Raw genomic sequence first — 9,363 nt, 5'->3', positions numbered from 1 at the left:
TTCCTTAGGAAATGTTCTGTAATATGCTGGAATTGGATATGAGACAGCAGCTGAAAGAACAAAAAATAACAGGTTTTACCTTTGAAATAACTCTGGGATTTGTAGGTGCAATAAAGAGTAAACACTTTTCAATTATTTTTCTTTTTTAATTACAGTCTAGGTAAGCCCATCTGAAGCAGTTGGGCCTGGCCAGCCTGTAGATTTCACTTGGATCCAATTCCAAACTCCATACTCAGGGCAGTCCCAAACCAAGGTTGAGTTTCACCCATTACAAAGTTAAAGAGAATGTGCAAAAAAACCTCACATGTCATAATGAGCCATGTGAAAACCACATCGTCCCATGGCCTTTGATCAAAATTTGGTGAGGCTCAGAGGTGAGATCTCTATAGAGACAACTAAGAGAGAGAGAGATCCATAGAGTTCTATTTAGGATTTCTCTATGAACTGAAATCAAAGGAAACAAAGAACAATAAATATGCCTGACACATCTATGTACTGTATGTGAAAATTATCCTGCACCTGGAGTGGCTGGTTTTGGTTCAGTAATTCAGGTTTATTCTTCAGCAGCATGTCCTCAGAAGAAAACCTGTGGTTTGTGTCTCTGCCTGTGCAATTTACAGAGATTGTTGTTGTTGTTGTTACACAGTTTAATTTTTAGGATTTTTTTCCTTTATTGTTCCCCTTGTTATTCTCACTCTCTACACTCAGACCCACAAGCTAAAAAACCACAAACAACACAATTAGGGAAGGAACAGAAATAGTCTTTAACATCTGTTTTTACCCAAATGGGAGAATTTATCTGAGACAAAGGTAGAATAAATTATGTTTCTATTTACACTTGAGAAAGGGTTTCTGCACTCCCAGTTTCTGCTCTTGTTTGGAACTCTCCATATTTGCAAAGAAATCCCTTGCTCTGCATCTACTTGGAAGTGATTTTTCTCTCTCTTACTCTGTAAAACTCCTCCCCATACATTCTTTTATTTATTTTTAACTCGAGAAAAGATAAAGGCTTTCATGAAATAACATTTTTCAACTTCATCTAATTAATAATTTCATTTAAAATACTGGTTGTTACTGAGCTACAACATACTTGTACATTGATTTACCTTTCAATACTACTGCAAAATTAAATCCCTGGAATTAGAGACACAAATGTTATTATCAAAGTTCTCCAATAACCATCTTGTCTACAAAGTGGAAAGAATTTTGTTTTGTAGGAATTTCACATCTACATAAAACCACTTTGGAATAAATGTTGACTGCTTTACAAATAAAATTTGCTCACTGGGATTGTGGAAAATAAGGCTCTTCATGGAAATTCTTAAGCATACACACAGAGCAAAGCACACAAAAAATCAGCTATGGCACTGCTATAGGAGTCCCCAGTTAAGTGAAAAGTTGTCCAGACTGTCAAAAATACATAGGCACTTACTGTGTGCTTATACGTCTTGAAAACCCAGAAGGATTCTTAAATTCTTAATTCTTAAATTCTTCAAGAATGTTGTCCTCTCTGTCCAAAGCGGATTATTTTCAGTAAATGGATCATATTAGAATGGGTGCCTTAGAAATTAGAGGGTTTGTGGTGCTTTATGAGCTGGCTCCCTCCCTCCATAGTTGTTCTTCATCATCCCTGAGGTCCAGCTGTACTGTGCTTCCCATAAAACCAACTGGAAATAGCACTCTAGACTCTCTGAGACCTCTCCCATAAACGATCTGGAGTCACTGCAGAACAGCTTGGGAAGGGTGTTCTCCCCTCAGCTCCTCACACAGTCACTTTGATGCAAACACAGCACCAGAAATGAAGTGAGGAGAGTTTTTGCTTCCAGCATTGACGTGGGCAAGGTGGCTCTGAGTGCAGCAGGTTTTCCACTGCTTCTCCAGGAGGGATTGAAGCACAGCACTGAGCAAGGAATACAGCAACACAGAAGGAAGGCATGGGAGACTTCAAGTGGGATTCCACAAAAATCTTTATTCTTCTCCTGTGAAGACATCCAGGGATGAAAACGTCCAACGAGGTCTGAGGGAGTTGGGATTAGATAGGAAAGGCAGGGGGTGGGGTAGAGCAACAGGGTCAATCATCTGAGGGTTTGGGGTGGAACAAAGGGAAAGGGCCAATGGGGTACAAAGTATCTGCATAGGATCAAGAAGCACTGTGGGAGAGAATTTTGTCTCACCTTTTCCTGGAGGGGATAGCTGTGAGTTTGTGGATTAAGGGTTTCCATGCAGGAGAAGGTGATGGCCGCAACCAGGCCTTCTGTCTCCACATGTGGGAAAATAATGCCAGTGCTAAGAATAAGGGTGAATAACAATTCTCTGTGATTCTGTTATTCTGAAGTATAAAACATTCTGCTTGTACTTGGAGCAATGGTACACAAGATGTCAAACACAACTCAGCATTGGGGTGATTGTGGGGCCTTGGTTGATCCTCACTCTGTGACAGTGACACACTATTGAAAATTCTGAGGGGATCAAAGTCCCTCCCCACAAAAAACAAACCCAAACCATCTGTTATTGATTTACAAAGTACAAAAATGTGTTTCTCATTCCAGCTTTCCATAGAAAACTCATTCAAAGTCCAGAACAAAACAGGTGGGTATCTTAAAATTGGAAATCATAGGACAACAGAGTGGTTTGGTGGGAAGGGACCTTAAAGTCCATCCAGTGTCACCCCCTGCTGTGGGCAGGGACACCTCCCACTGTCCCAGGTTTCTCCAAGCCCCATCCAGCCTGGCCTTGGACACTGCCAGAGATCCAGGAGCAGCCACAGCTCCTCTGGGCACCCTGTGCCAGGGCCTGCCCACTCTCACAGGGAAAAATTCCTGATGACATTTTGTAATCAACTGAAAGCTCAGTTCAGATTTCCCACACTTGAAAAAAGCCTTATTGAACTACCAAAATCCCCTGTTTAGGTACCCCAAGAATCCTTTTACATTCTTTACCCAACTGACGGTAAAACAGTTGGGAATAGGTGGTTATTTGGTAGTTATTTGGGTGTTCACTGGAATCATGGAATCATTAAGGTGGGAAAAGACCTTTAAAATCACCAAATCCAAATCTTCATTCTAGAACCACCCCTATGTTCCCCATTAAACCAATTCCCCCAATGCCAAGGACGTTGAATCTGTCCCTATCCCCTGCAGAATGAATTCAATTTAATTTTGGAGCTGTATAAGGAATCCAGTCAAGTCATGATCATCCCATGCAGGTTTCCCCTCTGCCACCACCTTTCCACTTGGAGTATTTCCACACCTGAGGACCACAAAAGAAATTAATGTCTCAATGGTTCCACTGTATAAAACAGCAAGAATCCTACTTTTCATCATCCCTTTGTTTAAAAAGAAACCCAGCCCAGGAAGCAGTGCAGCACAAAGGACATGCTGTCTCACCTCCCCACGAATTTACATGGAATATTAACCAATGAAGAATTTTGATAATTTATGTTCATCACAAAGGTTGTAACAAGAACAAGAAATGGGGGGAACTAATTCTTCGTATGGGAAACAGTAAAATTATAATTCACTGTAATTGCTGCCTTAGATTTTAATTTTCTGGTTCCCTTGGGCTCCACAGTGGGAGAAACGGAAGGACCTCACAGAAGAATTAAAAAGGGATTTATATCAGTGAAAAAATTGACTCATAAATAGTTATAGATTATATTGCAAGTTCTCTTCAGACCAGTTAAAACCAGAGCAGAGAGCCTAATTTAGCTTGTCAGGGGCTTTTAATAATGATCCTTTCAATTAAAAATCCAATAAATACATAATGGAAAACTTATATTGTTTTCACTAAACAAAACTGTGGTGAGAGGCTGATGGAAAAACAACACACCAGCCAAATCTCTTCTTCCCTCCCATCTGTTTTCTCTCCAATTTTACTCAGATTTGAGCTAAAAGGCCCAAATAAAAAGCATCAGCACCCCATCATTATCCCAGAGAGTCAGGGAAATCTAGTTCCCTGCCTCCTGACAACAGGGACACGGGAGCATGTCCCTGCCAATGTCCAGCAGCCACAGCACACAAACCTCAGATACTCTGCCTTTGGTTTCCAAAACTGTGGGGTTTGGTGTTGGGAAGCTCTTGGAATGAGACCCCTCCTGTCAGGGCAGCATTTCTGTGTTCACCCTGCACAGGTCTCACGGGTGTGGAAGAAGGGAAGGGAGTGAAAAGAAATCAGTGAAACCCAGAGTGAGACAACAGCTTGGAAATCCTGTATCAGAAAGCCTCACTTGGTTACTCTTCCCCACAGTGAAAAACCCCACAGCTATTACCCAAAAGCTGTTAGGGCTGTTCAAACCCCTTTCCCAAACACACCTCGCAGTTTCCCAGTGGAATGAAGCACCACACACCTCAAGCAGCACTCCTGTCTCTTGTTGGCTCTCGAAAAGCAGCTTGGCAGCATCCCAAGGAAATTCAAAGTAGACACATCTCGCTGTGGGGCATTTTCACAAGTGCTCTGCCATGAAATGCTGCTTTGCCCACACCTTAGGGAGCCTAGTTTCATCAGAATGCAAAAGTAAAAAATAAAAATATAGTAAGGAATAACTGAGGAAGGACACATTTCTATTTTATTCTTATAAGGAACCAGATTCCTTGGCATTTTTACAAGAAAAAGCTTTATTTTAGTGGAACATCATTCCATTTATCTGTTCTTCAGCAAAAGATCATCAGAGGGATGAAACACCTCCAGTGAGGAAAGGCTGAGCCTTTGGGCTGTTCAGCCTGGAGAAGACCTTATGAGAACTTTCAGTGCCTGAAAAAGTGGAGAGGGACTTGGGACAAGTGCTGGAGGGACACAACAAGGGGGGAATGGCTTCCCACTGCCAGAGGGCAGGGTTAGATGGGATATTGGGAAGGAATTGTTCCCTTGGAGGGTGGTGAGGCCCTGGCACAGGGTGCCCAGAGAAGCTGTGGCTGCCCCTGGATCCCTGGAAGTGTCCAGGGCCAGATTGGATGGGGCTTGGAGCAGCCAAGTGGGAGATGTCCCTGCTCATGGCAAGGGGTGGAACAAGAGATTTAAGGTCCTTTCCAACCCAAACCATTTTGGGATTCTGAAGGTAATCTGGCTCTTTCCTTCCACTCAGTTTTGAACACTCATGGAAACAAAGAACCCCATTCCTTGAGAACAGCAAGGATTTCACAGCACAGGCAGGACAGCACCTCTGCTGTCTCAGAGCTGGCCATTGCCAATGCCATTAGGAACAGAGCAGCAGGAGAAGCTGACAGGAAAAATGCATCCCTAGGGATGCAGAAAGCCTTCCTCTCCTCCCTGTCCTTTTCATGACAATCCAGCAGAGCCTGTCTGGCTGGGGACAGACACCTCCTGCTCCCATGGTGCTGCCTGGTGCAAACAAACCCAGGAGCACCAGAGAAAATACAGAAAACTCTCACTTCTTGCACAAAGAGAATGAGGATTTTTGGTGGGGAGGCAGATTTCTGGATAAAAACACATATTTCTTTCTCATGCTTGAGCTACTGGGAAAACAGAAAAAAAAGAGAATCATTTAGTTCTGTCTTTTCTAAATTTTCTTTTGTTTTTGCCTGAGGTTCCTGAAGGTGCCTCTGTTTTTCCCATGTCTTTCTAACAAACCAGCAGAGTTTGCAGTGTATTTTTGTGTCTGGTGGATAAACCCACACTTCGTGGGGTTTCACACAGCCTCACACAGCTGAACCCATATTTCTGTACCTTATTATACAGCACCTTACATGCATTAAAAGCATATTTTCACCAGTTTTTTCCCAGGCATAGCCAGGCTAACCCAGAGGGGGTTTGGGCACAGCAGTTCCCTGCAGCTTTCTCTGCCTCTCCAAGAAAAACACAGAGCTCATCTCCCTCTTCCTACCAAAATCTGCAGCAAATCTTAATTTTCAGCCCAACAGCCCAGCTGAAATATGTACTTTCTGCAACACTGTTGTGCTTAAATGATACAAAAAATCAATTGTAATTAAAATGGGAAAAAAAGCAAGCCGCCAATACAAAGGTAAAAAGCAAACATACACGTTTTTCCAGAATACTGAGGTGTGTTTACCTCAATCTGAGCACTGTCCCCAAATGGTCAGTTCTTCACTCAGAAAGTTGTCTACCCCAGTGCACAGTCAGTGGGTGTTACCTGAGGCAATAATATTTAGTATTTTATTTTATTTTTTTATTCAAGACAGGATGGTTTGCCTTCAGCTGTGGACTTCTACACCCTTCACCCTCAAGGCTAAATACCAGCACCAAAAAAAAAAAAGAATGAAACTGATACACAAAACTTGTAAGAATAAGCCTGATTAGGCCATTATTTCTACAGCATCCACGTAGATTGGAATTCTTTTCTGTAATTCTTAAAAAAACAGATCTTTTTTCATGTTTCAATTTGCACTGATATAAAAATACTTTTTTTTTTAAGAAATAAAACCCACCTTATAAGTATTTTCCTATTTCAAACAAATCCTTTTATCTAAGGGTGAGCCCAGGCTGTTACTTGAGATTGTTTGCATAAAATCTCATTAGCCTATTGATTCTCCTTCTAACACCTTAGGTAGTACTTCATTACCATGCAAATAGAGACAGGCTTTTTACATGTACCTTAATGCAGCACTGATTATTCTCCTTTCATAGCACCTACAACAAAGCACCATAATGAAAGTCATCAATAATTGTTCAACAGGTGAAAGATTAGAATCAAAGAGATACTTTCTTATCAGCAAGAGCTTCCTTTTCCCCTCCAAAACACAAATTTGGCTGATTACCATTCTCAGGGATCTGCAAGGCTCCCAGTTTCATCTTTTCGTCTCACAGACAGGCACAATGCATTGCAGGATGAAATATTCTGGAATTCACAGTGAAATCCCAGACCCAAAGGAAGCAGTGGTGCTTCCCCAAATCCCAGCCCTGTCCTTCCAGCCAGTTCCAGTGATGGCTCTGAAGCACCACCTCAGCTTTTCATTTAAACACTTCTGATGTGAAAGGTCCTTGTTTTAGTGTGGCACATGGCTTCTGAGAAACAACAACAGAATCAGAAACTCGTGGAATGGTTTGTGTTGGAACAGACCTTGAAGATCACCCAGTGCCACCCCCTGCCACAGGCAGGGACACCTTCCACTATCTCAGGTTGCTCCAAGCCCTGTCCAACCTGGCCTGGGACACTTGCAGGGATGGGGCAGCCACAGCTTCTCTGGGCTGGATGATCTTTAAGCTCTCATCCAGCCCAAAGCATTCTGTAATTCTGGAAAGTCATATTGGCAATACAGCGGCTACAAACCTACCTTAATTTTAACCCTAAGTGCCCTCCAGGATGGCAGCAGAGCATCTCTGGGACTGCCCTTGGGGCAGAGTTGCAAGTGCAGAAACTCCAGCAGGGAATGTTTGTTGGCAAACAGCCTCTGCTGGGATAGAATCACAGAATCACAGAATATCCTGAGTGGGAAGGGACCCACAGGGACCATCCAGTCCAACCCTGTCCCTGCACTGACACCCCAACAATCCCAGCCTGTGCATCCCTGGGAGCTTTGTCCAAACACTCCTGGAGCTCTGGCAGCCTTGGGGCTGTGCCCATTCCCTGGGGAGCCTGTTCAGCTCCAAACACCCTCTGGGGCAGAGCCTTTCCCTGATATCCAGCCTGACCCTGCCCTGGCCCAGCTCCAGCCATTCCCTGGGTCCTGTCCCTGTCAAAGGGAGCAGAGATTGGAGCTGTCCTTCTGCTGCCCCAAAGGTGGGGATGCCAAAGGTGTCCCTGCAGGAAGCGTAGCCCAAAGGAACCCATGCTCTTCACAAAGAGTCCAGAAGAGACTTTGGTAAGGAACAGGACAGAAAACAGAGAGGAGAGGGAAAAAAATTCAACAAAGCAGTTTGGAAAGGCAGCAAAATGCAACTGGTTTCACTGGTGCAAAAATGTCTTGAGAGGAAGTCCAGGATGAAGCAGGTAACCTACAACACCTGATTGAACAGTGATTTTACTGCTTCTTCTTTTGTGTGATCACACCCAGGAGCTGGGTGAGCCATTTGAGACACCACAAACACCATTGGTAGGGGCAGGCACTGCCCATGGGGTGAAATCTGTGCAGAGCCAAAAACCAAAATCTCATCTTCTTCAACGCAGTCTGCATAGGGCAGGAAGGGCAGCTGGATACAAAACCTGCTGGGGTGATAATGCAAACCAGGGTCAGGCTGGAGATCAGGGAAAGGCTCTTCCCCAGAGGGTGTTTGGAACTGAACAGGCTCCCCAGGGAATGGGCACAGCCCCAAGGCTGCCAGAGCTCCAGGAGTGTTTGGGCAAAGCTCCCAGGGATGCACAGGGTGGGATTGTTGGGGTGTCCTGAGCCAGAAGTTGGGCTCAGTAGTGCTTGAGGGTCCCTTCCAGATCTGGAGATCCTGTGATTCCATGAACCAGGAGCAGAGGTCTGCACAGAAGAAATACAGGGATGCAATAAAAATGTTGGAAGCAGCCTCCAGCGCTTTTTCTTTAGCAAGCACAAATGCAGGCACAGAGCAGCAGCAGCACTAGAAACGTGGCTGTGAGAGGCAGTAAAATACACACCTTTTGGAGCAGAGTGCTAAGGGTGGGGGGGAAGTAAAATAAATAACACCTGAGATTTTAAGTGAAGGAAACACTTCCTACCTGTTTCTCCCAAAGTTAAGGGCAATGGGGTCTCCCATGTAGGCAGACAGGACTTGGCTGTTAAATTTTCCTGCAAAAAAGAACCTGTAAGAAAGAAATCATCAAGTAACCAGCCAAATACAGGGGGGAAAATCCACTTATATGTGCCTATAGTTTATAATGAATTGAGCCCCATTTCTGTAGCAATTGTGAGCTGAAAGCCAGAGCTTTGCTATAATTCAGTTTGATTACTGTTGTTGACTTCCTTTTCAATAGTTTTCCCAAGAACCAATAGAAAAAGCCAACAATCTATTATCAAAAAGTCCAGCAAGGAGGGGAAAAGGAAGAGGGAATGCATGAAATAACAAAAATTTAGATGTTTTGAGCTGAACCTTCTATTAGAAGGAAAGGGATTACTCCACAGAAAAATTTTACTCCATTGCCAAAAAATAACAAGCAAAGGAGGGAAAAAAAATAAATATGTCAGAAATTCTGTTCTGTCTTGCCAAAAGCAAAACAAGATAATTGTAAAATACAAAAACAAATCAAAATAATTGTACATGTATACATGTAATACTAAATGATATTGTAGAGCTCAAGCAAAACCAAATGAAAAAAATGAATCCCATTGCCTAAAAGAGCCTGCTTCAGTTATCAGCATTCCAGTCACAACTGCCACAGATTCCACTTGTGCTGTCAGAACACAGAAGTGGCTTAAAAGAAAAGGCAAAAACCCTAGAAATGCATGTATAATATTTACTAATCACAACTAATTCAGCAAGATT

At 43.2% G+C, this 9,363-nt stretch overlaps 1 long non-coding RNA gene across 1 annotated transcript; it reads right to left on the bottom strand.

Annotated features, from left to right (window-relative positions):
• Positions 1-6,031: 6,031 nt before the first annotated feature.
• Positions 6,032-9,123, bottom strand: LOC117000252. Its single transcript, XR_004418726.1, has 3 exons — positions 8,600-9,123; positions 6,568-6,603; positions 6,032-6,106 (listed from the first exon to the last, which is right to left on the bottom strand). It is a non-coding gene; the product is annotated as an uncharacterized LOC117000252 (long non-coding RNA).
• Between the last annotated feature and the right edge of the window lie 240 nt (positions 9,124-9,363).

This window comes from Catharus ustulatus, chromosome 9, assembly GCF_009819885.2.
Source record: "Catharus ustulatus isolate bCatUst1 chromosome 9, bCatUst1.pri.v2, whole genome shotgun sequence".
In the NCBI taxonomy this organism is placed as follows: Eukaryota; Metazoa; Chordata; class Aves; order Passeriformes; family Turdidae; genus Catharus; species Catharus ustulatus.
The sequence above is the reverse complement of the archived record's forward strand: the minus strand, read 5'-3'. Positions and strand labels throughout refer to the sequence as shown.